Here is a 27,736-nt window from a genome sequence, read left to right as displayed (position 1 = left end):
GCCATTTTTTCATCCGCGGAGTTGATGACACATTGACCGTCACCGAGGAGTTCGTGGAGTTGGTGCCGATGACAGATACAACGACAGCAGCTGATATTTTTACCGCACTCGTCGGCACGCTGGACAGGGTCGGAGTGGACTGGTCCCGCGCTGTCAGCCTGGCTACAAATGGTGCGCCCTCAATGATCGGGAAAAAAGCAGGCGTTGTGACAAAGTTCAGAGAGAAAGTGCAATCTGCAAATGGAGGACGTGATTTTTTGACTTTTCACTGTATTTTGCACCAGGAGGCTTTGTGTTGCAAGTCATTAAAGATGGATAACGTCATGAAGGTGGTCATCCAAACTGTTAATTTCATCCGATCCAGAAGCCTGAATCACCGTCAGTTTGACAGCCTTCTCAGAGAGAAAGACCACATCTATGGCCTGCCATACCACACTGAGGTAAAATGGTTAAGCCGAGGTGCTGTGCTGAGGCGTTTCTTTGATTTACAAGAAGAAATTGAACAGTTCATGGAAGAAAAGGGCAAACCAGTGTTAGAATTTCATTCCGCAGAATGGATGCCGGACCTTGCATTTATGGTGGATGTTACAGAGCACCTGAATAACTTGAACAAACAGCTGCAAGGGCGCAACAAAGTTGTCACGCAGTATTATGACAGCATACGTTCTTTCAAGTTGAAGCTGTCATTGTGGGAGACGCAACTTGCCGGTGGTGATGCAGCTCACTTCCCCTGTCTGAAAAATGTGTGCGCGACCCAACATGTGGCAGACATGAAGCGGTTCAAAGATAAAATAACGGGACTGTTACGGGAGTTTGAGCAAATCTTTCAGATTTATGTTTATATGTTTTTATGTTGATGTGCTATTGTTTTTAATTGATTTTATTTTATTTGTATATTTCACCTATTCTTGACTCTGTGGTTCTTGCACTTGTTTGGGGAACAGGATTTCATTATTTTTATCTACATTTCTGCCTGAGAAATGACACCCTGATATAGTTCTGTGATCTGTGATATACTTCTGTGAATCACTGAGGCATTGTGTGTTTGTGTGTTCTTTGTCCTCAGAACTTTCAAATAACTTGAGGTGTTTTATGATTAATAGTGATGTTGTGCTTTTGGACACTGTCCTCAGGCTCCAGCTTTATGTTTATATGTTTTTATGTTGATGTGCTATTGTTTTTAATTGATTTTATTTTATTTGTATATTTAACCTATTCTTGACTCTGTGGTTCTTGCACTTGTTTGGGGAACAGGATTTCATTATTTTTATCTACATTTCTGCCTGAGAAATGACACCCTGATATAGTTCTGTGATCTGTGAAACAGTTCTGTTAATCACTGAGGCATTGTGTGTTTGGGTGTTCTTTTTCTTTAGAATTTTCAAATAAACTTGACGTGTTTTATGATTAATAGTGATGTTGTGCTTGTACTATTTTGGACACACTGTCCTCAGGCTCCAGCTTTATGTTGTATGTTGATCGTATTAAAACAAAGAAAACAATCTGAAGTTGTTGTTTTTAAGTTATATATACCATGATTTTTCCGGTCCGGCCCACTTGGGAATAGATTTTCCTCCATGTGGCCCCTGAGCTAAAACGAATTTGACACCCCTGGTTTGGACAAAGCCAGTGGATGCTGTTTGATGACTTGCTGGTTTGAATTGGACGATTATTTCAGACTTTTAGTACCGAAAGTCCGTTTGCAGTTTATTCAAGTCTATAATTAGGTTACAGTTTTCTGCTATATGATGCTTGTGACTGACAAAATGCACATTGGAATTATTGGAATCCTACTGGGCATGTACTTGAAGGTAAGAATGAACGCGCGTGTTTGAAACATCTGGGCATGTTTGGCAAAGGTACATACATATACACTGAGTGTACGAAACATTAGGAACACCTTCATAATACTGAGTTTGTACCCCCTTTTGCCCTTAGAACAGACTCAATTCGTCGGGGCATGGACTACAAGGTGTCGAAAGCGTTCCACAGGGATGCTGGCCCATGTTGACTCCAATGCTTCCCACAGTTGTGTCAAGTTAGCAGGATGTTTGGTGGACCATTCTTGATACACACTGGAAACTGTTGAGCGTGGAAAAACCCAGCAGTGTTGCAGTTCTTGACACACTCAAACTTGTGCACCTGGCACCTACTACTACCATACCCCGTTCAAAGGCACTTACATTTTTTGTCTTGCCCATTCACATTTAAATTGACGCATACACAATCCATGTCTCAAGCCTTGAAAATCCAAACTTTGCAACTAAGGAATACTTTTTTAATGTTTTGTACACTCAGTGCCTTCAGAAATTATTCACACCCCTTGACCTTTTCCAAATGTTGTTGTTACAAAGAGGGTTAAAAATTGGTCAACTATCTACACAAAATACTTTCATGTCAAAGTGGGAGGGAAATGCTAACACATATTAGGAAGGTGTTCCTAATGTTTGGTATACTCAGTGTATATTAGAATCACCTTTGGCAGAGACTTTTCTACAGAGACTACAGCTGTGAGTCTTTTCTGGGTAAGTCTCTCTAAGAGCTTTCCACAGCAGGATTGTGCAACATTTGCCCATTATTCATTTCAAAATTCTTCAAGCTCTGTCAAATTGGTTGTTGATCATTGCAAGACAACCATTTTCAGATCTTGCCATAGATTTTAAAGCAGATTTAAATCAAAACTGTAACTCGGCAACTCAGGAACACTCCAGTGTAGATGTGGTCTTATGTTTTGTCCTGCTGAAAGGTGAATTAATCTCCCAGTGTCTGGTGGAAAGCAGACTGAAGCAGGTTTTTTTCTAGGATTTTGCCTGTGCCCATTCCAACGATTACAAGCATACCCATAACATGATGCAGCCACCACTATGCTTGAAAATATGGAGAGTGCTACTCAGTAATGTGTTGTATTGAATTTCCCCCAAACATAACACTGTGTATTCAGGACAAAAAGTACATTGTTTTGTGAATGTTTTTGCAGTATTACTTTAGTGCCTTGTTGCAAACAGGATGCATGTTTTGGAATATTTTTGTTCTGTACAGGCTTCCTTATTTTCCCTGTCAATTAAGTTAGTATTGTGGAGTAACTACAATGTTGATCCATCCTTAGTTTTCTCTTATCACAGCCATTAAACTCTTAACTGTTTTAAAGTCATCATTGGCCTCATGGCGAAATCCCTGAGTGGTTTCCTTCCTCTCCAGCAACTGAGTTAGGAAGGACACCGCTATCTTTTTAGTCACTAGGTGTATTGATACACCATCCAAAGTGTAGTTAATAACTTCACCATGCTCAAAGGGATATTCAATGTCTGCTTTAAAAAATGTTTTACCCATCTACCAATAGGTGCCCTTCTTTGTGAGGCTTTGGAAAACCTCTGTGGTCTTTGTGGTTGAATATGTGTGTAAAGTTGACTGCTCGACTGAGGGACCTTACAGATAATTGTATGTGTGGGGTACAGAGATGAGGTAGTCATAAAAAAAACAAAAAACTATTATGTGACTTGTTAACATATGTTTACTCCTGAACTTATTTAGGCTTGCAATAACAAAGGGGTTGAATACTTATTGACTAAAGACATTTAAGCTTTTAATTTTTTATTTATTTGTAAACATTTCAAAAAACATAATTCCACTTAATTCCAGTGACAAAAAACTCAATTGAATCCATTTTAAATTCAGTCTGTTACAACAAAATTTGGAAAAAGTCAAGGGGTGTGAATACCTTCTGAAGGCACTGTAGGCTATGGGGAGATGACACATGCACACATTATTTTTCTTTTTAACTATGAAAGGTTCAAGCAGACTGTGAGCCGTACATCATTCTTATTCGAGAGGAGGAGAGGTGCCTTCATGAGTTGCGGCTGCATAATGTGTCCAAAACTCCCCAACCAGGTGAGATGAGACTGTTTCTATATTTTCACCTTAGAAATTCATACCCAGCATGGTTTGTCATGCATTCCTAAACTAAACAAATATAGGTTAACATGTTCCTTCTCTATTCCATAATAGTCAATGTTCTTAGACATTTTCTGTTCGTTTTTTAAAGTTTTCTCTGAATGGCATTATATGATATACATACAACATAAGAGGAAAATCATTTCCAGTCCCACAGGTATCAAAATCTGAAACTGCACATCAGCACATCACTGGGAACCAGGCCAGTTTGACAGTGGACTAGGTTTCCCTCTAGTGGCAGTATAGAGTAGGTTACAGCTCAACATACTGTATTATTGTTGTAGTTAGTTACCCCTTTTGAGTTCAACATTACTGTCATGTTGGTGAGAGCAGTTCATCAGGTTATCAGAGCTGTTTGTCTTGCTCCTCTTGTTATTACTGTACTTGTTATTACTGTACTATGGGCGGCAGGTAGCCGAAGAGCATTTGGCCAGTAACCGAAAGGTCGCTGGTTCGAATCCCCGAGCCGACTAGGTGAAAAATCTGTCAATGTGCCCTTGAGCAAGGCATTTAACCTCAATTGCTCCTGTAAGTCACTCTGGATAAGAGCATCTGCTAAATGACTAAAATGTAAATTATTCACAACGATCAAACAAGGACTGTCATTGTACTGTTTGCCATATAATGCATGACAATAAACCACCAAACACATGTATACCCCCCCCCCCCCCAAAAAAAAAAAAAAAAACACACTTTGATTAGAATTTGAGAGAAAAAAAATAATGGTAACTGATTTTTTTTTCTTATACAGACTGCAAGGGTATGTGGGACCACTTGAATTGCTGGTCTCCTGCTTTTGTAGGGGAAACTGCATCACATAACTGTCCCAATTTCTTCAAATCAGAAGGTGTTAGACCCCCACCCCACCCCTGGCTGTTACGATGTGTGTGTTAGACCCCCACCCCACCCCTGGCTGTTATGTGTTAGACCCCCACCCCACCCCTGGCTGTTATGTGTTAGACCCCCACCCCACCCCTGGCTGTTATGATGTGTTAGACCCCCACCCCACCCCTGGCTGTTATGTGTTAGACCCCCACCCCACCCCTGGCTGTTATGTGTTAGACCCCCACCCCACCCCTGGCTGTTATGTGTTAGACCCCCACCCCACCCCTGGCTGTTACAATGCGTTAGACCCCCACCCCACCCCTGGCTGTTATGATGTGTGTTAGACCCCCACCCCACCCCTGGCTGTTATGATGTGTGTTAGACCGCCACCCCACCCCTGGCTGTTATGATGTGTGTTAGACCCCCACCCCACCCCTGGCTGTTATGATGTGTATTAGACCCCCACCCCACCCCTGGCTGTTATGATGTGTGTATTAGACCCCCACCCCACCCCTGGCTGTTATGTATGTGTTAGTTAATGATCCACCACTAAGATCATTTGTTTCCATTCAATACAAAAATGTTTGTCTTTCTACCATAAACTGTTGATTGATGCTCATATAGGCGATAGACTAAAAGAACAGAGGAGTGGTAAAGAGTTCATAAAAGGTCTGCTTGTGGAAACAGCGGCATCATGAAGTGATTTATGACAACCTTACATAACACAAATGAAGCCTGCAAAAACTACTGCCTGCACTAAAATACCAGAGAGATTGAACCTGCGTACTATGTAGGTCTGTGTGTCTTAGAAAATATTTGGTCTGTTCCACCGTTGTTCTGCATGGTCAAGTTTTTTTTACTCTGATGCCGACTATTTTGATGGCCATAATTCATTTATTTGAACAGAACAGTAAATAAGTATTGATGAGACTGTATGATTTTCCAGGTAAAGTGTACCGGAACTGCACAGACACGGGCTGGACGGACCCATTCCCTCCTTACGAGCATGCATGTTTCAACGAAACCTTACACTTACTTGGAGAGGTGGGTACATGTGTAATCTTAGTATATGCTACATCAATGGTTTTGTCTTTGATTCAGGACAAATACATACAAATAAGGGAAAGCCATAGAAGTGTTGAGCAGTGATTTAAAAATACATGGACAATTTTCATAAAAATATATTCTTACACCAGGCCACTTTTTCCTCCCAGTCACATGACTCCCACATGTACTTCCCCTACGTGAAAACCATGTACACTGCAGGCTACGCTCTCTCTCTAATCTCTCTCACCATCGCCATCACCATCCTCTGTCTCTTTAGGTGAGAAACAGAGAATCAAGTCTAAGAATTATTATGATAAAAATATATGATAATCCATTTGGATACCCAACAAACCAGACTGTAACAAATATGCTTATCTTAATATTGTGTCTCAGTGGGGGATTAAACATATTACAACATGGGTGTCAAAAGCATGTTGGTCAAGGAGGACATTTACAGCTGCTTTTACACTTTTCCTGTTGTCTAGGAAACTGCACTGCACCAGAAACTACATCCACATCCAACTCTTTGTCTCCTTCATCCTGCGTGCTTCCTTCATCTTCATCAAAGACTCTGTGCTCTTCACCGATGAAGACTTCTACCATTGTGACGTATCTACTGTACTTTGTAGTGACTGTCAATGCATGTGTAAATGGATGAACAGATTGATAGAGAGAAATTAGTAATTTAGTGTGTGAAAGCAGAATAACTCACTTTTCTAACTCTTGAAAAAATTCCTGGTTTTGATAGTTATTAATCTTTCAACATGATATGAACATACCAAAATACCCCTCCTACACTATACAGTGCATTCGGAAAGTATTCGGACCCCTTGACTTTTCCAAATTTTGTTACGTTACAGCCTTATTCTAAAATGGATTACATTGTTTTTTTCCCTCATCAATCTACACACAATACCCCATAATGACAAAGCAAAAACAGGTTTTTAGAAATGTTTGCAAATGTATGAAACATAAAAAACTGAAATATCACATTTACATAAGTATTCAGACCCTTTACTCAATAGTTTGTTGAAGCACCTTTGGCAGCGATTACAGCCTCAAGTCTTCTTGGGTATGACGCTAGAAGCGTGGCACACCTGTATTTGGGAATTTCTCCCATTCTTCTCTGCAGATCCTCTCAAGCTCTGTCAGGTTGGATGGGGAGCATTGCTGCACACCTATTTTCAAGTCTCTCCAGAGATGTTAGATCGGGTTCAAGTCCAGGCTCTGGCTGGGCCACTCAAGGACATTCAGAGACTTGTCCCGAAGCCACTCCTGCGTTGTCTTGGCTGTGTGCTTAGGGTCGTTGTCCTGTTGGAAGGTGAACCTTCGCCTAAGTCTAAGGTCCTGAGCGCACTGGAGCAGGTTTTCATCAAGGATCTCTCTGTACTTTGCTCTGTTCATATTTCCCTAAATCCTGACTAGTCTCCCAGTCCCTGCCGTTGAAAAACATCCCCACAGCATGATGCTGCCACCACCATGCTTCACCGTAGGGATGGTGCCAGGTTTCATCAGACCAGAGAATCTTGTTTCTCATGGTCTGAGAGACCTTTAGCCAAACTCCAAGCGGGCTGTCACGTGCCTTTTACTGAGGAGTGGCTTCCGTCTGGCCACTTTACTATAAAGGCCTGATTGGTGGAGTGCTGCAGAGATGGTTGTCCTTCTGGAAGGTTCTCCCATCTCCACAGACAAACTCTGAAGCTCTGTCAGAGTGACCATCGGGTTCTTGGTCAACTCCCTGACCAAGGCCCTTCTCCCCCGATTGCTAAGTTTGGCCGGGCAGCCAGCTCTAGGAAGAGTCTTGGTGGTTCCAAACCAAACTTCTTCCGTTTAAGAATGATGGAGCCCACTGTGTTCTTGGGGACCTTCAATGCTGCAGACATTGCTGTACCCTTCCCCAGATCTGTGCCTCAACACAATCCTGTCTCTGAGCTCTACGGACAATTCCTTCGACCTCATGGCTTGGTTTTTCCTCTGACATGCACTGTCAACTGTGGTACCTTATATAGACAGGTGTGTGCCTTTCCAAATCATGTCCAATCAATTGAATTTACCACTGGTGGACTCCAATCAAGTTGTAGAAACATCTCAAGGATGAACAATGGAAACAGGATGCACTTGAGCTCAATTTCGAGTCTCATAGCAAAGGGTCTGAATACTTATGTAAATAAGGTGTTTTTAGTTTTCGCTTTGTCATTATGGGGTATTGTGTGTAGATTGATGAGTAAATATAACTTGACTGGCCTGCACAGATCCCTGACCTCAACCCCATCGAACACCTTTGGGATAAATTGGACCGCCGACTGCGAGCCAGGCCTAATCGCCCAACATCAGTGCCCGACCTCACTTATACTCGTGGCTGAATGGAAGCAAGTCCCCGCGGCAATGTTCCAACATCTAGTAGAAAGACTTCCCAGAAGTGGAGGCTGTTATAGCAGCAAAGGGGGGACAAACTCCATATGAATGCCCATGATTTTGGAATGAGACGTTTGACAAGCAGGTGTCCACATACTTTTGGTCATGTAGTGTATCTTTTCTCATCATATCCTGTAGGTGGTGTGTAAGTTAGTGGTGATGTTCTCCAACTACTGCATCATGGCTACCTACAGCTGGCTGCTGGTGGAGGGACACTACCTCCACACCCTGGTCAGCGTCTTCTTCTTCTCCAAGAAGAAACCCCTGTGGTGGTACATCATCCAGGGCTGGGGTACGGACACCTGTCCCCTCTACATTACAACAACACTACACATGCCATGTCATTGATGTCATCTAGCAATGTCATGTCATAGTGAACTGTTCACTGAAAAGAGGGATTGAATTTAACTAAACAGTTTTTGTTTTTCTACATAGGTTTGCCAATGATTGTCATTGTATCCTGGGGCTTGGCAAAATACTTCTATGAGGATGAAGGGTAAGATACAGATGAATGGGATGTCATAGACCATTTTAAACAGATGACAATTGCATCATCATCATAGTTCACATACATTAATAGGTTTCTCTTTCTCCTCAAGCTGCTGGGAGACAAGGGTACATGACTGGGTTTGGTGGATTCTCAGAGTACCAGTCCTACTCTTCATAGTTGTAAGTGCATCAATCTCTGTTGATAACTAATGATTAGGCCTATGCATTGTTCAAGAATCTTCAAGACAGAATACCAGGGCACATTCTCAGAGCATGCGCAGACCAGTTGGCAAGTGTCTTCACGGACATGTTCAATCTCTCCTTGTACCAGATTGTAATCCTAACATGTTTCAAGCTGACCACCATTGTACCTGTTCCCAAGAACTCCAAGGTAAACTGCCTAAATTACTATCGCCCTGTAGCACTCGCATCTTTAATTATTAAGTGCTTTGGAAGGCTGGTCAAGTCACACATCAACACCATTATCCCAGACACCCTGGAACCACTCCCAATTCACATACTGCCCCAACAGATCCACAGACTATCTCAATTGCATTTCACACCGCCCTCTCCCACCTGGACAAGAGGGGAAATCACTATGTGAGATTGCTGTTCATAGACTACAGCGCAGCATTCAACACCATATTCCCCTCCAAGCTCCTCACCAAGCTCGGGACCCTGGGACTGAACCTCTGTAACTGGATCCTGGACTTCCTGACGGGCCGGCCCCAGATGGTGAGGGTAGGCAACAACACCTCCGCCACGCTGACCATCAACACGGGGGCCCCTCAGGGGTGTGTGCCTAGTCCCCTCCTGTACTCCCTGTTCACCCATGACTCCAGCACCATCAAGTTTGCTGACGACAACGGTGGTAGGCCTGATCACTGATGGTGATGAGACAGCCTACAGGGAGGAGGTCAGAGACTTGGCAGTGTGGTGGCAGGACATCAGCCTCTCCTCAACATCAGTAAGACCAAGGAGCTGAGTGTGGACTACAGGAGAAAGAGGGGAGAGCATGTCCCGATCCACATCGATGGGGCTGTAGTGGAGCAGGTCGAAAGCTTCAAGTTCCTCGGCGTCCACATCACTAAGGACTTAACATGGTGTACACACACCCGCACAGTCGTGAAAAGGGCACGAAAGTGTCTCTTCCCCTCAGGGCCGAAAATATTTGGCATGGGCCCTTGGATCATCAAAAAGTTACACAGCTGCATCGAGAGCATTTTGATTGGGTGCATCACCGCTTGGTATGGAAAATGCACCACCCTCGACCGCAAAGCGCTACAGAGGGTGGTGCGGACGGCTCAGTACATCACTGGGACCGAGCTCCCTGCCATCCAGGACCTCTATATCAGGCAATGTCAGAGGAAGGCCTGAAAATGTGTCAAAGACACCCACCCAAGTTCACTGTTCACTCTGCTACCGTCCGGCAAATGGTACCGGAGTATCAGCTCTCGGCCCAACAGGTTCCGAGACAGCTTCTACCCCCAAGCCGTAAGACTGCTAATAGCCATAAATAGTTAATTAAATGGTTACCCGGACTATCTGCATTGACCCTATCTTGCACTGACTAGCTCTCTCTATACATTTTATATATATATATATATATATATATATATGTACACACACATACATACACACACACACACTGAGTGTACAAAACATTACGAACACCTTCCTAATATTGAGTTGCACCCCCTTTTGCCCTCAGAATAGCCTCAATTCATCAGGGCATGGACTACAAGGTGTCGAAAGCGTTCCACAGGGATGCTGGCCCACGTTGACTTCAATGCTTCCCACAGTTGTGTCAAGTTGGCTGGATGTCCTTTGGGTGGTGGAGCATTCTTGATACACACAGGAAACTGTTGAGCGTGAAAAACCCAGCAGCGTTGCATTTCTTGAAACATTCAAACCGGTGTACCTGGCACCTACTACCATTCCCTATTCAAAAGCACTTAAATCTTTTGTCTTTCCCATTCACCCTCTGAATGGCACACACACACAATCCATGTCTCAAGGATTAAACATCCTTCTTTAACCTGTCTCCTCCCCTTCATCTACACTGATTGGAGTAGATTTAACAGGTGACATCAATAAGGGACCATAGCTTTCACCTGGTCAGTCTGTCATGGAAAGAGCAGGTGTTCTTAATGTTTTGTATACAAAAAAAGAAACACACACATGCTGCTGCTGCTACTCTGTGCTTTATTTTACTTATATTTTTATCTATCCTGATGCCTAGTCCCTTTACCCTGACTTCATGTACTTATCTACCTCAAATAGTGTACCCCATACCCATGCACATTGATCTGGTACTCCCTGTATACAGCTTCATTCTTGTATATATGTTTTTACTGCATTGTTGTAAAGGGCTCGTAAGCAAGCGTTTCACTGTCAGTTAACACCCTTTGTATTCGGTGTATGTGACAAATACAATTTGATGTTTGTTTTTTATATAACTGAGAATGTAAATATTTGTTTTACTCCCTACGGTAATCATTTGTTGCCATTTCATTGCAGATTAATTTTATATTTTTTCTGAGTATCATACGAATTCTGGTGGGGAAACTGCGGATGCCAGACATGCATGGAACTGAATTCAGCAAATACAAGTGAGTTGTCAAAATCACCAGAATATACTATTACCAAAGCATTTCAAGGATGTTTATTCTGTAGGGTATAAAAAAAACTTAAAACAGTGTTACAGTACCTGTGCTAACTTTCTGTAAGCGTTGCCCAGTCTAACCTAAGACCAGCACAACGGCAAACTAATGGAATCTCTCCAAACATGTGTACAGTATTGATTTATGTATTTTGTGTATTGTAAAATTGCATATTTTCCTTGTATCTTTTCAGGAGACTTACCAAATCTACTTTTCTTTTGGTGACCCTCTTTGGTTTGTACTACATCCTCTTTGCCTTCTTACCCATCAAAGTCAGTGGTTTAACTTACAAAATATGGACCTTTGTTGAGCTGGCTCTTGCATCAACACAGGTAATTTTGATTTTTACTTTTTTACTTTGCAGGAATACTATTTGATGTCTAAATTCCCCTTTCTTCCTTTCCAGGGCTTTGGAGTTGCTGTTCTTTACTGTTTTCTAAATGGGGAGGTAGGTTTTTTGTCCATTTCTCAAAACTATGATGTAAAATGAAGTTGAAATAAGTGGTATAAATGTGCTATTGCTAATATTAGGCAGCTAGCCCTGATTAACTAGTGCTCGATGATACACTTTCTCCATCCCCTCCCCCCACTCACAGGCACAGTACGAGGTACAGAGGAGATGGTGAAGGTGGAGGCTGAAGCAGCATCTACACGGGGCGCCAAGACACCATGGCTCCATGAGCCAAAGCGGCTCTCCCCTTACCCAGGTCTCCTTGCTTCCCTGTTCCGGACCGGCCAGCCTGGCATGACCTTTGACGACCCCCCCCCCCCCCAATCACTGGAGATCTCTTAGACATGCCAGATAAAAACACTCATACAGAGGGACTCTCTCAAGACATCAAGGGTACTTAAGTTACATAACTTTATTTAACTTGAGGAATGGTCCACAGAATCACTTGGCCACTCTTGAAGACTTGGACATTGCATGGGAAACAGCACTGTTATTTTGTGTCATTCCCTCAAGCTCAAGCAACATTTCTACAACTATGGACCAGGCCTGAAGATCTAGGACATTTTGGGTTCAGTGGAAATCCTAAGAAACAGGAAGATATTCAAAAACAAGAAGTAGGCCTCAGCTCTTCATCATCAACATGTGAAAGATAAATCCTGGAAAGGGGTCTGGTTATGGCCAGCCTCTTGTCCAGAGAATGTATCGACATGATTGAACATTCTCACTTTTTATTATACTTCAAAGACAGATCTTTTAAGAAACATAATTTACTGTTCTTTTGCGTCAATGTACTGTATTTTCTCACAATTTGACATTTTCTGAAATAAATACCCAGATCAAAAGGCTGCACTTTTTCAAGAGGACAACAAATTGCTGGTGAGTTGTCTAACAAACTGTCATCTTGGTTGTCTCAACACTTCACCCATGTAAAATGTCAGATTTGGTCCCTTTTCTTCTTGCTCATGGTAATTTATTATAAACTGGATGGTTCAAGCCCTGAATGCGGATTTGGCTGACAGCCGTGGTATATCAGACCTTATACCACGGGTATGACAAAACATTTATTTTTACTGTTCTAATAACATTGGTAACCAGTTTATAATAGCAATAAGGCACCTCTGGGATTTGTGGTAGATGGCCAATATACCATGGCTAAGGGCTGTTCTTAGGCACGCACGACGCAAAGCAGAGTGCCTTGATACAGCCCTTAACCGTGGTATATTGGCCATATACCACACCCCCTCGTGCCTTATTGCTTTATTATAAAATGGTTCTTAGAAAAATATGTGCACTAATGTCCTAAAGATAACCTCTACATTGGATACTTTGCTTTCATTTCTTCCACAAAGGCAATATATTATTTTATGGCATCTTCTTTGGACTTTCCTATTGGATTGAAAATAGAAACAGGACACATTGAAGATTTGTGTTACATTCAAAACAGAGAGAGTGGAAAGGCAGAATAATACATTGTCCAAAATACTTACCTTCCTGTGCTTTCCAAACATCCCATTTAGATTTTCCTTGGAAGTCAAATATTCCCGGACGCTCTGTGGACACAACATATACATTTTCAAAGTTACTCTTACATCAACAAAAATATTACTTTAACTGGCAGGTATTGACAAAGTCTGAAAGACACTTGCCCATCGGGTAAGTCAGGATTATTTTTTGGTTACCCGAAGATTATGATCGCTTTCCCGATAATGTAAAAATAAACTACACTGAACCAAAATATAAAACGCAACATGCAACAATTTTACAGTTCATATAAATAAATACATTAGGCCCTAATCTATGGATCTCACATGACTGGGAATACAGATTTGCCTCATGCAGCCCGACATCTTCGCATTGAGTTGATCAGGCTGTTGATTGTGGCCTGTGGAATGTTGTCTCACTCCTCTTCAATGGCTGTGCGAAGTTGCTGGATATTGGCGGGAACTGGAACACGCTGTCGGAAACATCAATCCAGAGCATCCCAAACATGTTCAATGGTTGACATGTCTTGGTATGCAGGCCATCGAAGAACTGGGACATTTTCAGCTTCCAGGAATGGTGTACAGATCCTTGCGACATCGGGCCGTGCATTATCATACTGAAACATGAGGTGATGGTGGCGGATGAATGGCACAACAATGGGCCTCAGGGTATCGTCACTGTATCTCTGTGCATTCAAATTGACATCAATAAAATGCAACTGTGTTCGTTGTCCATAACTTCTGCCTGCACTACCATAACCCCACAGCCACCATGGGGCACTCTATTCACAACGTTAAGATCAGTAAATCGCTCACCCACATGACATCATACACGCTGTCTGCCATCTGCCCAGTACAGTTGAAACCAGAACTCATACATGAAGAGCATACTTCTCCAGTGTGCCAGTGGCCATCGAAGGTGAGCATTTGCCCACTGAAGTCCGTTATAACGTCGAACTGCAGTCAGGTCAAGATCCTGTTGAGGACAATGAGCACACAGATGACATTCCCTGAGATGGTTTCTGACAGTTTGTGCAGAAATTCTTCAGTTGTGCATACCCACAGTTTCATCAGCTGTCCGGGTGGCTTGTCTCAGACCATCCTGCAGGTGAAGATGCCAGATGTGGAGGTCCTGGGCTGGCATGGTTACACGTGGTCTGCGGTTGTGAGGCCAGTTGGACGTACTGCCAAATTCTCTAAAACGTTCAGTTCTGGCAACAGCTCTGGTGGACATTCCTGCAGTCAGCATGCAAATTGCACACTCCCTCTACTTGAGGGACATTTTAGAGTGGCCTTTTATTGTCCCCAGCACAAGGTGAACCTAGGTAATGATCATGCTGTTTATTCAGCTTATTGATATGCCACACCTGTCAGGTGGATATATTATCTTGGCAAAGGAGAAATGCTCACCAACAGGGATGTAAACAAATGTGTACACACAATGAGAGAAATAAGCTTTTTGTGCATATGGAACATTTCTGGGATATTTTTCAGCTTTTGAAACATGGGCCAACACTTTACATGTTGCGTTTATATTTTTTTGTTCAGTATATTTTACACGCAATAGTGCCATATATTGCCTGCCTTTCACATACACAGGGGAGGAATCTGAAAAAGAAGAACTGGAATTCTTTGTATTTTGGTTGTTCTCAGAGCAGGCTCAACTTGCCCGACTGCCAAACATCGTCTGTCTTTCACAAAGATCAGTTTTAGGCTAGGCCTACTGGAAGTATTCACTTTTTAAATCACCTGCCCAACGGGGCAACATCAGAGCATGTTCAGGTCACCGGCCTAAATGTCCATCCCTGAATGGTTTACTTACAGATAAAAAGGCAGATAAACAATTGATAAGTCAAGACATTTAACTCTTGAGAAATGCATATAGAGACAATTATAAGCCTTGGTCTCACGAGTGGCGCAGTGGTCTAAGGCGCATTGCCTTTAAAATTGTAACTACAGACCCGGGTTCGATCCCAGGCTGTGTCACAACCGGCCGTGATCGGGAGTCCCATTTGGCGGCGCACTATTGGCTCAACGTCGTCCGGGTTAGGTGAGGGTTTGGCCGGTGAGGCTTTACTTGGCTCATCGCGCTCTAGCGACTCCTTGTGGCACGCCGGACGCCTGCAGGCTGACCTCGGTAGTCAGTTGAACAGTGTTTCCTACGACACATTGGTGCGGCTGGCTTCCGGGTTAAGCAGGTGGGTGTAAGAAGCGCGGTTTGGCGAGTCATGCTTCGAAGGACGCATGACTGGACCTTCGCCTCCCGAGCCCGTTGGGGAGTTGCAGTGATGAGAAGATCGAAAAAGGGGGTAAAAAATAACAAATAATTATATATACAGTTGAAGTCGGAAGTTTACATACATCTTAGCCAAATACATTTAAACTCAGTTTTTCACAATTCCTGACATTTAATCCTAGTAAAAATTCCCTGTCTTATTTTAAGAATGTGAAATGTCAAAATAATAGTAGAGAGAATGATTTATTTCAGCTTTTATTTCTTTCATCACATTCCTAGTGGGTCAGAAGTTTTACATACTAATTGAGTGTATTTGGTAGCATTGCCTTTAAATTGTTTAACTTGGGTCAAACATTTCGGGTAGCCTTCCACAAGCTTCCCACAATAAGTTGGGTGAATTTTGGCCCATTCCTCCTGACAGAGCTGGTGTAACTGAGTCAGGTTTGTAGGCCTCCTTACTCGCACACGCTTTTTCAGTTCTGTCCACAAATGTTCTATAGGATTGAGGTCAGGGCTTTGTGATGGCCACTCCAATACCTTGACTTTGTTGTCCTTAAGCCATTTTGCCACAACTTTGGAAGTATGCTTGGGGTCATTGTCCATTTGGAAGACCCATTTGCGACCAAGCTTTAACTTCCTGACTGATGTCTTGAGATGTTGCTTCAATATATCCACATAATGTTCCTTCCTCATGATGCCATCTATTTTGTGAAGTGCACCAGTCCTTCCTGCAGCAAAGCACCTCCACAGCATGATGCTGCCACCCCCGTGCTTCACGGTTGGGATGGTGTTCTTCGGCTTGCAAGCGTTCCCCTTTTTCCTCAAAACATAACAATGGTCATTATGGCCAAACAGTTCTATTTTTGTTTCATCAGACCAGAGGACATTTCTACAAAAAGTACGATCTTTATCCCCATGTGCAGTTGCAAACCGTAGTCTGGCTTTTTTATGGCGGTTTTGGAGCAGTGGCTTCTTCCTTGCTGAGCAGCCTTTCAGGTTATGTCGATATAGGACTAGTTTCACTGTGGATATAGATACTTTTGTACCCGTTTCCTCCAGCATCTTCACAAGGTCTGTTGCTGTTGTTCTGGGATTGATTTGCACTTTTCGCACCAAAGTACCTTAATCTCTTGGAGACAGAACGCGTCTCCTTCCTGAGCGGTATGACGGCTGCGTGGTCCCATGGTGTTTATACTGCGTACTATTGTTTGTACAGATGAACGTGGTACCTTCAGGCATTTGGAAATTGCTCCCAAGGATGAACCAGACTTGTGGAGGTCTACTCTTTTTTTTCCTGAGGTCTTGGCTGATTTCTTTTGATTTTCCCATGATGTCAAGCAAAGAGGCACTGAGTTTGAAGGTAGGCCTTGAAATACATCCACAGGTACACCTCCAATTGACTCAAATGATGTCAATTATCCTATCAGAAGCTTATAAAGCCAAGACATCATTTTCTGGAATTTTCCAAGCTGTTTAAAAGGCACAGTGAACTTAGTGTATGTAAACTTCTGACCCACTGGAATTGTGATACAGTGAATTATAAGTGAAATAATCTGTCTGTAAACTATTGTTGGAAAAATGACTTGTGTCATGCACGAAGTAGATGTCCTAACCGACTTGCCAAAACTATATTCTGTTAACAAGAAATGTGTGGAGTGGTGGAAAAACTGGTTAACGACTCCAACCTAAGTGTACGTAAACTTCCGACTTCAACTGTTATATATATATATATATATATATATATATATATATATGCCTTGTAATAAGACACTATAGGCTGATACCTGTTTATAAGTAGGACCAGGGGTTTTGGGGCACTGAGACACTACTTTTATTGGTATTACCTGCATCATCCACTAGCGCTGCAGCAGATAGGAAATGTTCTGTAATTGACACAAGCTGTCTCCAATCAATCCATATCCAGTTGTGCGTATGTGTTTGGCAGGGGGATTGCCTAAGCCAGGGGATGAGTAGCTCTGCTAATCTTAAATCGCACAAAATCTATTATTTGGCAAGGAATACCATTTGTAGATCAGTGATTCTAAACCTGATCCTCCCCAACGGAGTCCAAAGTTGTAGCTAAAAAAGGGTAAATTAGGGGCAGTTTAAGGGGAGAGTCAATGAAACCAACCATGGATGTACTGTATGTTGTAGAAAACTTGGGGGGTAGCCCCAACCGGGACTTGAACCTGTGTCCAGTGACTGTCAAGCCAACACATGAACCGTTACACCAAGAGGTCCGAACCTCTTGGTGTACAGTCGTGGTCAAAAGTTTAGAATGACACAAATATTAATTTTCACAAAGTCTGCTGCCTCAGTTTTTATAATGCCAATTTGCATATACTCCAGAATGTTATGAAGAGTGATCAGATGAATTGCAATTAATTGCAAATAATTAATTAATTGCCATGAAAATGAACTTAATCCCCCCAAAAAACATTTCCACTGCATTTCAGCCCTGCCACAAGAGGACCAGCTGACATCATGTCAGTTATTCTCTTGTTAACACAGGTGAGAGTGTTGACGAGGACAAGGCTGGAGATCACTCTGTCATGCTGATTGAGTTAGAATAACAGACTGGAAGCTTTAAAAGGAGGTTGGTGCTTGAAATCATTGTTCTTCCTCTGTTAACCATGGTTACCTGCAAGGAAACACGTGCCATCATCATTGCTTTGCACAAAAAGGGCTTCACAGGCAAGGACATTGCTGCTAGTAAGATTGCACCTAAATCAACCATTTATCAGATCATCAATGAAGGCTTCAGGGCACCCAAGAAAGTCCAGCAAGCGCCAGGACCGTCTCCTAAAGTTGATTTAGCTGCGGGATCGGGGCACCACCAGTGCAGAACTTGCTCAGGAATGGCAGCAGGCAGGTGTGAGTGCATCTGCATGCACAGTGAGGCGAAGACTTTTGGAGGATGGCCTGGTGTCAAGAAGGGCAGAGAGGAGGCCACTTCTCTCCAGGAAAAACATTAGGGACAGACTGATATTCTGCAAAAGGTACAGGGATTGGACTGCTGAGGACTGGGGTAAAGTCATTTTCTCTGATGAATCCCCTTTCCGATTGTTTGGGGCATCCGGAAAAAAGCTTGTCCGGAGAAGACAAGGTGAGCGCTACCATCAGTCCTGTGTCATGCCAACAGTAAAGCATCCTGAGACCATTCATGTGTGGGGTTGCTTCTCAGCCAAGGGAGTGGGTTAACTCACAATTTTGCCTAAAAACACAGCCATGAATAAAGAATGGTACCAACACATCCTCCGAGAGCAACTTCTCCCAACCATCCAAGAACAGTTTGGTGACGACCAATGCCTTTTCAAGCATGATGGAGCACCTTGCCATAAGGCAAAAGTGATAACTAAGTGGCTCGGGGAACAAAACATCAACATTTTGGGTCCATGGCCAGGAAACTCCCCAGACCTTAATCCCGTTGAGAACTTGTGGTCGATCCTCAAGAGGCGGGTGGACAAACAATAACCCACAAATTCTAACAAACTCCAAGCATTGATTTTGCAAGAATGGGCTGCCATCAGTCAGGATGTGGCCCATAAGTTAATTGACAGCATGCCAGGGCGGATTGCAGAGGTCTTGAAAAAGAAGGGTCAACACTGCAAATATTGACTCTCTGCATAAACGTAATGTAATTGTCAATAAAAGCCTTTGACACTTATGGAATGCTTGTAATTATACTTCAGTATACCATAGTAACATCTGACAAATATCTAAAAACACTGAAGCAGCAAACTTTGTCATTCTCAAAACTTGACCACGACTGTATGGTTAAGGTGTTGGTTTAACAGTCGCAGGACCCGTGTTCGAGTCCTATTCGGGGCTACTCACCGAATTCACTAAAATATACTTTCATGGTTGGTTTCATTGACTCTCCACATTAACTGCCCTTAATTGACACATTTTTTGCTACAACTTCCGAGTCCGTTAGAGGATCAGTTTGAGAAAAGTGAGGTGTACAAATAGTATTCCCTGCCAAATAATAGGCTTTGTGCGATTAAAGATTCACAGAGCTATGCCTCCCTTGCTTTAAGCGATACCCCCGCCAACCAGACATGGATTGATTGAGTGGAGACAGCTTGCGTCAATTACAGAACATTTCCTACCTGCAGCAGCACTAGCTGACAATGCTGGAAATACTGGTAAAAGCACAGTGCCTCAAAGTGCCCCAAAACTCCTGGCCATACTTATAAGAAGTTGTATGTCATTATCTTGATGCTTGAAGTGGTACCAGAAAGATTAGACAATAATCAGGGATTTGGCTTTAAGAATGAGGTGCAGCCTGTAGGACAGGTTGAACAGAATGACTCACCCGTGTTGACGTTGCCAATTGTCGCCTGCTTGTACAAACCATATACCACTGCTAGTTCTATATCGTGGAGCTCCGCCCCATAGGGGAGCTCTGCTCCTAGTGGTTTACCCTCTGCCCTAAGGCAGCAACAGCCTGAGACAAAATTATGCACACACCTACAGCCAATAGGAGTACAGGTGTCCCTATAAGAGGGGATGCCTCCCCTCAATCAGCCTCCCTTTTTCTTCAGCGACTGGATGACTAGACTGAAGAGCCAAGAAGAGACAAAGCACAAGACTCAGGACGAAAACGCCGTTGATATTCCAGTCATCAACGTCGTCTAAATGAGCACACCGGGAGATTTTCCACCCCCAAAAGCTATTTTCAGAGCTCAGTGCAGATGCACTTCCATGGCGGCCGGTGACCACCACGACCTGTGCTTTGTGTGTTTGGGATCCCAGCATGCCAAGGAAGGCGTCTGCAGTCCCCCGAATTGCACCTCCTGCGCCCTCCTTTCTTTAAAGGAGAGGAAGCAGCGTTGGGCGTTTTTCAGGGAGGACATCCCCCTTGAGGACGTGCTGTCGATACTAGCCTCTGCTTCAGAGGCGTCGTCCGACGGCGCAGACTCGGGGGAAGATAGGGACTTTGAGGGGGGGTCTGGCATTCCAATGGAACAGTCGGACCCCATCCCTCATACTTTCAAGCCCCCCTTTCCTTTGGAGAGCGAGAGGGCTTGTAGTCCCTATAGTGAAGGGGATACAAGCTCTGAGAGATCAGAAGCTCTCTCTTTCGCTGCAGCCTCTCTGAGATCTGATTTTCCGGGTCTCATTGAGAGAGCTGCTCAACGGCTGGTGATAAGGCTGCCCCCTCTTCCCTCCGCACCGGAGGTTGATATGATGGAGGGCGGTCCTTATTCCAGGCCAAGGAAGGCAGCAGAGCCAGTGGCTCCTGCCATGCCTTCTTTGGCTAGGTACGTTGAGGGCTCGTGGGAGGCACCTTTAGCGACGCGTTCGCCGGTAAAAGCGTATCTCCCATTCACGAGAGTGGAAGGAAGGTTTCAGGGTCAGGGAATCCCCAGGTTAGAGAGCGCCATGGCGGCGTATCTTGTACCGGGTTCGAGCCCTTGGCTCTCTTCCAAGAAGGCCACGTTGCCATCCCAGAAGGACCGACTCACAGGGTCGCTGTTAGAGAAGTCCTTTGGGTTGGGAGCCCAAGCTGTAGCAGCAGCTAACAATATTGCCCTCTTGGTGGCCTCTCTGTCCCGTTTAACCACGGGCAAGACAGAGCTGGCACCGGAGGAGGTGGAGGAGGCGTCCAGAATTTCTGGCGTCCGCAGTCTGCGCGGGGAGGTCCATGGCCACTTCGGTGGTCGGGGAACGACACCTCTGGTTGTCCTTGACATCCATGAAAGAGGCAGACAGGACGTCTCTCTTGAACGCCCCCCTCTCTGACGACGGCCTCTTTGGGGTCGCAGTCAAAGAGGCGACGGAGCGCTTTTCCAAGCTGGAGGAGGAGAAGAAGCAGCTGGCCAAGCACCTGCCGTTGGCAGGACGACTCGGCCCCCCTCCATCCCAAAGGCCATCTACCTCCGCCCCTCTAAGTAGACCGGGGTCTACGGCGAGGCGGTGTAATCGGCGTCATCCGGCGGCCACGAGCAGCAAGGGAACGGGCCCCGCCCTTCCAGCAGCTACGGTAGCCCCACTACAGCTGGCGAGGGAGGTGACGAGGATGCCGACCTGGCCCTCCAAGGGAGGCAAGAGGAGGCATACGTGACGGGACGCGGGGGAGAGGATGGAGGACGCATCGATGGTGTCGAACGTGCCCACTGTTCCCCCCCACCCTTCGGTTGAAGGGATGGGTGTTGATGTAAATGCCTTTGTTGATGTATTTAATAAAGAGTTGGCTCCACCTGACTTTGTCAAAAAATAGCCTATTTTCCATAATACGTCCGAGAGCGTTCAAATCTCACCCTCTCTTCCTTACCATTCTAAGAGCCGTTCAGCCCACAGAGGGTGCGTTGCTGAACAGGCACTTAGAGTAGGTATCCGTAAGACCTCAATCAGGTCGTCACATCACACTTCACGTATAAGAAGTGCTTTACATAGAAGGCAGCAGTCCCGGTCAGATTCTGACATGAGGACGCAGCCGCTATTTGGGGATGGCGCACTAGCACAGACTAAGGTCTCCGCTAGTACGAGCCAGACCCATGCTGCGTTCACGGAGGGCCCGATTACCGCGGTCACTAAGGTGTCCAGAGTATCGGCGCCCCCAGGCATTGTAACACAGCAGCTATCTGGGGACGGCGCATTATTGCAGACTAAGGTCTCGGTTAATGCGATTCAGACCCATGCTACGTTCACGGAGGGCTGGATTACTAGGGTTATGGGTATAACCAAAGTATCAGCTCCCCTGACAGAACGAGCCAGTACTCACCACACTGAGCGTGAATCAACCCACCAGGGGTGCAGAGTTGAACACACACAGAAGGTGAAAGTTAAGAAGGTATCAAGGCGCCGCCTTGTTTTACCTCATAGAGACCTCATACTACAGACTTCTAGGAGTACTGTAGTGAAGGGCTCTGATAGCGAACTGCAGTCACCTAAGATGACGCAATCGCTTGCTGGGGATGGTGCCCTGCTGCAGGCTGTGACCTCGGTCAGTGCAATTCAGACCCGCGATGCGTTCAAGGAGGGCAGGAATACGACGGTTACGGGTTTAACCGACGTCCCTGCTCCTCTTTCTTTCTCAGAACACATTGATGATTCCTCTCCCTTTCACGGGAGGCCCACCTTGGGCTGTTCCACCACTTCAATGTTGGGGAACAGTGGCGGTAAGGGCCATAGAGGAATACAGGTCCTTCCTACTGAATGCACCACAGCTTCGTGCTCAGCCACTTTCTCTGCATTGCTGGCAGTGGCGAAGAAGCTGCACCCTCTTACGCTGGCTAGAACAGACGTTGCAGAAGGGTTATGCTCTCCAATTCCACCGGACCCCACCCCCGTTCAGGGGAGTGGTGGAGACGGTGATGAAAACGCCAGACAAAGTGGCCGCTCTGATGACAGAGATTACGGAACTTTTGGCGAAGGAGGCGGTGACAGTAGTTCCCCGGGAGCAAAGGGCTATATTCGCCTTATTTCCTAGTGCCCAAAAAGACGGGGGGAGTGAGGCCGATTTTGGACTTACGCATTCTCAACGAGAGCATAACCAAACGGCCCTTCCGAATGCTAACGACAAAACGTCTGCTGGAATGTGTCCAGAGAGGGGACTTTTGTACGAGCATAGACCTAAAGGACGTGTACTTTCATGTGCCGGTTCAGCCACGTGGCAGGAAGTTTCTGCGGTTCGCCTTTCAAGGGGTGGCGTACGAATACACAAGGATGCCATTTGGGTACGCCCTGGCACCTCGCACATTTTCCAAGTGTGTGGAGGCGGCATTGGAACCGTTGCGTCGTCAGGGAATACGGCTACTAGCCTACCTGGACGACCTACTGGTTCTCGCCCCGTCAGCAGAGCTGGCGATCACTCACACAACACAGACAGTGATGCATCTCACAAGTCTGGGGTTTGCTGTGAATTGGAAAAAGAGCGCGCCCTGGCCCACTCATCAGATTGTCTACCTGGGGATACAGCTAGACACTGTGAGGATGAGGGCTCGAATTTCGGACCCCCGAAGGGTAGCCTTGTTGCTAGCCCTGAGGAAGTGTCGTCCGAATCACACGGTGACGGCGCTGTCGATCATGTCACTTTTGGGTCTCATGTCGTCAGCCCACTCTGTGGTTCCGCTGGGACTCCTGCATATGCGCAGGATGCAGCGATGGTTCGCCCAACTAAGACTAGACCCATTGCGTCAACGTCATCGGTTGGTGGTGGTTCCACTCTCGCTCAGTGCAGATCTGAACTATTGGAGAAACCTGCGCGTTCTCACGCACGGAGTCCCGATAGGAAAGGTGTCCTCTCACATCCCAGTATTCACGGATGCGTCCCTGACGGGATGGGGAGGGACATGTCAGACCCAAGCGATAGGAGGTGTGTGGCTTCAATCAGGTCGTCATATCAACCTCTTGGAGTTGGAAACGGTTCGACTGGGTCTGACCCACTTGCGATGTGCTGGTCTGGTCAGACAACCGGACCACAGTAGCTCACATAAATCGCCAGGGAGGAGTCAGGTCTCCTGCTCTCCATCGGGCGGCAGAGGAATTGTGGCTGTGGGCTCACGAGCACCTTCGCTCATTGAGAGCAGCACACATTCCGGGCTACTTGAACGTAGGAACAGACCTCATGTCAAGAGGGAGTCCTCGAGGCGACGAGTGGTGTCTGCATCCGGACATTGTTCTTCAGATTTGGGAACAATTCGGGAGAGCCGAGGTGGACCTATTCGCGTCACGTGTGAACGCGCAATGTCCTCTGTGGTTCTCTCCGAGGGAACAGGATGAACCGCCATTGGGAAGGGACACCTTTGCGCACCAACCGTGGCCGAGAGTTCTCCTGTATGCATTCCCTCCGCTGTCCTGCATTCTCCCACTGCTAGCCAGGGTGAGGTCAGGGGGGCTGTCAGTGATACTGATAGCGCCCGATCGCCCGGGGGCTCCTTGGTTTGCAGAGATGAGTCAGATGTTGATTGCGCCACCTTGGCCAATTCCACATCGACGGGACGCGTTGTCTCAGGCGGGAGGCACGATAGGGAAATTGCCCATAATCGGCCAACCACTGAAGGCCTGGCTGCTGAGAGGGACAGGCTAGAGCGCCGTGGGTTATCTGATGCAGTGATCAGGACCATACAGGGTTCACGTGCCAGTTCCACTTCTAAGATGTATGCCAGTAGATGGAACGTGTTTTCACGATGGTGTGTCACACAAGGTGTAGACCCCATGAGCTGTCAGGTGGAGAGTATTCTCTCTTTTCTATAGCTCATGTTTGATAAGCAAAAATCGCCTGCCACTATTAGGTTGTTTGCAGCAGCGATTTCAGCTTGTCATGAGGGGTTTGGCAGAGACAATGTCTTTAGCCACCCTCTAGTGAAACGCTTCCTATTAGGAACGCAGCGACTTAGGCCAACACCTAGAGTCACGCTTCCTCAGTGGGATTTGGCTTTGGTACTCGAAGCGCTATGTAAGTCGCCGTTCGAGCCATTGAATCAAATACCCCTCAAGATGCTGTCTATTAAGACAGCACTGTTGCTCGCTTTGACTACAGCTAAGCGGGTTAGTGATTTGTGTGCTCTTTCGACGAGACCTGACTGCCTGGCCATCAATGGTGACCTGAGCAGAGCAGTGTTACGTCCTAACCCGGCATTTGTGCCGAAGGTTATTAAGAGTTCATATAGGTCACAGACCGTGGAGCTGTGGGCTTTTTCTCCTCCTCCTCATAGAGAGAGGAGTGAGGAAAAGCTCCATCGCCTGTGCCCGGTACGCGCTTTGGCGTGTTACGTCGAGCGCACAGCAGCGATTAGGTCATCGCCTCAGTTGTTTGTGTGTCACGGTGCGGCTGCACTAGGTAGACCACTTTCAAAACAGCGGTTGTCTCACTGGCTTTGTGAAGGCATTGAGACAGCTTATGAGGCAGCAGGGCAGCAATTGCCTCAGGGTATCAGAGCTCACTCCACTCGTGGAGTAGCGGCTTCTACTGCCCTTTTCAGAGGAACAGGGGTAGAGGATATCTGTAGAGCAGCATCCTGGTCGACGCCGTCTCCATTTATCCGTTTCTATCTCTTAGATATGTATTCTAACTCTCTGGCTCGATCTGTACTCAGCGTGGCTGAAGGGAAATCTTGAGCAAGATAGAGAGGAGAAGCAGGACTGTGGACAGAGGTTTCCATCAGGTCCGCTTTGGTTAAGAAGACGTGTTTTTTGATAGATGTGTTTTCTAACTCTTTGGCTCGGTCTGTACTCAGCATAGCTGAAGGGAGATCTTGAGCTAGGAAGAGAGGGAAAAGCAGGACTATGGACAAGGTTTCCATCAGGTCCGCTTTGGATAAGAAAACATATTTTGTGGCATGAATCCTGACTGACAGGTTCAGTACAGTAGAGGCATGCGTTGATTGACAGAAGGTGAGGTCATCTATCTGCTTGTTCAGTTTAGTATGACTCATGTTTTGTTCCTGCCCACTAATCTCTGGGATTCCATTGAGTGAGTGAGGCGGTCTACCGCGTTTACAATGTAGAGTGACACTTGGTGTCATTCCATTAGTGGTTGGTAGTGTTTTCACAGGATATTGAGGCACATCTATCTGCTAGTACAGATTAGTATGGCTTCTATTCTGGTGATCTGCCCACTAGTCATTGGCATTGCCATTGGACTAGGTGGTGCGGGTCTTTAACCGATGACGCGGTATATTGTGACGCCCGTAGGGTTTTTTAGTTGCAGTACTGCGGGACTCGGTTGCAGCCATTGCTAGGCCTGACCTTCTCGTTTCGATGGGAAGTTTTAGGCTCGGCAGGGAGTACATTTTGGAGCGCTACGCTCCGCCTTAAACCACTAGGAGCAGAGCTCCCCTATGGGGCGGAGCTCCACGATATAGAACGATTAGTTACCGGAGTGTAACTCCAGTTCTATGAGTGGAGCGGAGCCCCATAGGACTTAAGGCCCTGCCGACCCTCTCTAGTCTCGCTGAAGAAAAATATCTCGGGAGGCTGATTGAGGGGAGACACCTGTACTCCTATTGGCTGTAGGTGTGTGCATAATTTTGTCTCAGGCTGTCGCTGCCTTAGGGCAGAGGGTAAACCACTAGGAGCAGAGCTCCCCTATGGGGCTCCGCTCCACTCATAGAACTGGAGTTACACTCCGGTAACTAATCGTTCAGCGTAGCTAGGTTGTACGGTCAGCCTCCTCACCTCATCCGCAGCCTTTTCAAATTCAGCCTCGAGAAGAGAAAAAAAAGTTTTGTATTGCGCTCCTTGTGGGGACCAAAGAATCGATTCCCATCCAAAATCCTATTTTCCTTAACCCTAAATCTAACCCTTAACCTAACATTAACCCAAACCCTAACCCTAATTGTAACCCTAAACCTAAAATAGTATTTAGTCCCCACTTGTCAAAATGTTCTTGTTTTACTATCCTTGTGAGGACTTCTGGTACCACAAGGTCAGTTAAACAAAACCACACACATAATTTCCCCTATATACTGAGAATAATATGTAAATCAGCGGATGCTGAAAATACTTCCACACCACATTGTGTAAAAATATTTGTATCCGACTTAAAAATAAGTTGAATACCTTAACACCCCAAAAATTCTCCCTATGACAAAATCAGTCCTATATGCCACACACATCAGTTAAAATGCATGTGTCTACACGAAGCTATTTGCAGTAGCGTCATAATAGATTCGCTGCAAAAAAACTGTTTTAAAAAGAAATGCATGACACCTAGAAGGTATCTAACATTTTAAACAGATGATTGTTAGTTACTGCACATAAAAACATAAAATAACGAGGTTTCTGTTTACCATAGACATGTTGTTCCCCAGAAACAGACCCAGCTACTCCTTGTGGGAATGCTCACTTCCGTGATTTCATATGGGAGTTGTCTTACCTTTAACCCTTGAGTAGGTGGTGGTGACATCTCAAATTCCATTGGAAAGCAATGAAATGAGAGGTGACAAATGCAATAGCCTATAGCTACCACAAGAGGACAGCAAGTGTCCACAGTCTCTCTCCAGGTCAGTAAGGAGTGAGACAATAAAAATACATTCATGAACTTCTACATAACAATGAATTGGTAAGTTGTGGAAAATACTGTGTTTATTCTGAAAATAAGCACTATCAAAATATACATGTCTTTGATTTCATTTTGTGGATAAACCAATGGAAATTCGTACATTTAACAGAACCACAAGTGACGCAAGAAAAAATTTAACAGTCAGAGAATATAAAATAGCTCTTA

At 45.3% G+C, this 27,736-nt stretch overlaps 1 long non-coding RNA gene and 1 pseudogene across 5 annotated transcripts; one reads left to right on the top strand and one right to left on the bottom strand.

The window, feature by feature from the left end:
* Positions 1 to 1,745: 1,745 nt before the first annotated feature.
* Positions 1,746 to 12,139, top strand: LOC311112164 (secretin receptor-like; annotated as a pseudogene). Its single transcript has 13 exons — positions 1,746 to 1,811; positions 3,789 to 3,888; positions 4,703 to 4,798; positions 5,723 to 5,820; positions 5,991 to 6,100; positions 6,309 to 6,441; positions 8,377 to 8,530; positions 8,674 to 8,734; positions 8,838 to 8,907; positions 11,248 to 11,339; positions 11,584 to 11,722; positions 11,797 to 11,838; positions 11,987 to 12,139. The product of its transcript is annotated as a secretin receptor-like (transcript).
* Positions 12,140 to 12,235: 96 nt separating this feature from the next.
* On the bottom strand, positions 12,236 to 27,371 carry LOC311112064. Of its 4 annotated transcripts, none has more exons than XR_014610829.1 (3): positions 27,300 to 27,371; positions 13,329 to 13,391; positions 12,236 to 13,227 (listed from the first exon to the last, which is right to left on the bottom strand). It is a non-coding gene; the product is annotated as an uncharacterized lncRNA (long non-coding RNA). The 4 variants fall into 4 exon arrangements; XR_014610831.1 differs by lacking the exon at positions 27,300 to 27,371 and adding an exon at positions 19,877 to 19,934; XR_014610830.1 differs by having other exon boundaries at positions 12,374 to 12,423; positions 27,300 to 27,326.
* Between the last annotated feature and the right edge of the window lie 365 nt (positions 27,372 to 27,736).

This window comes from Coregonus lavaretus, assembly GCF_964263955.1.
Source record: "Coregonus lavaretus genome assembly, chromosome: 38".
Taxonomy (NCBI): Eukaryota; Metazoa; Chordata; class Actinopteri; order Salmoniformes; family Salmonidae; genus Coregonus; species Coregonus lavaretus.
This window is presented reverse-complemented; position numbering and strand designations above follow the sequence as displayed.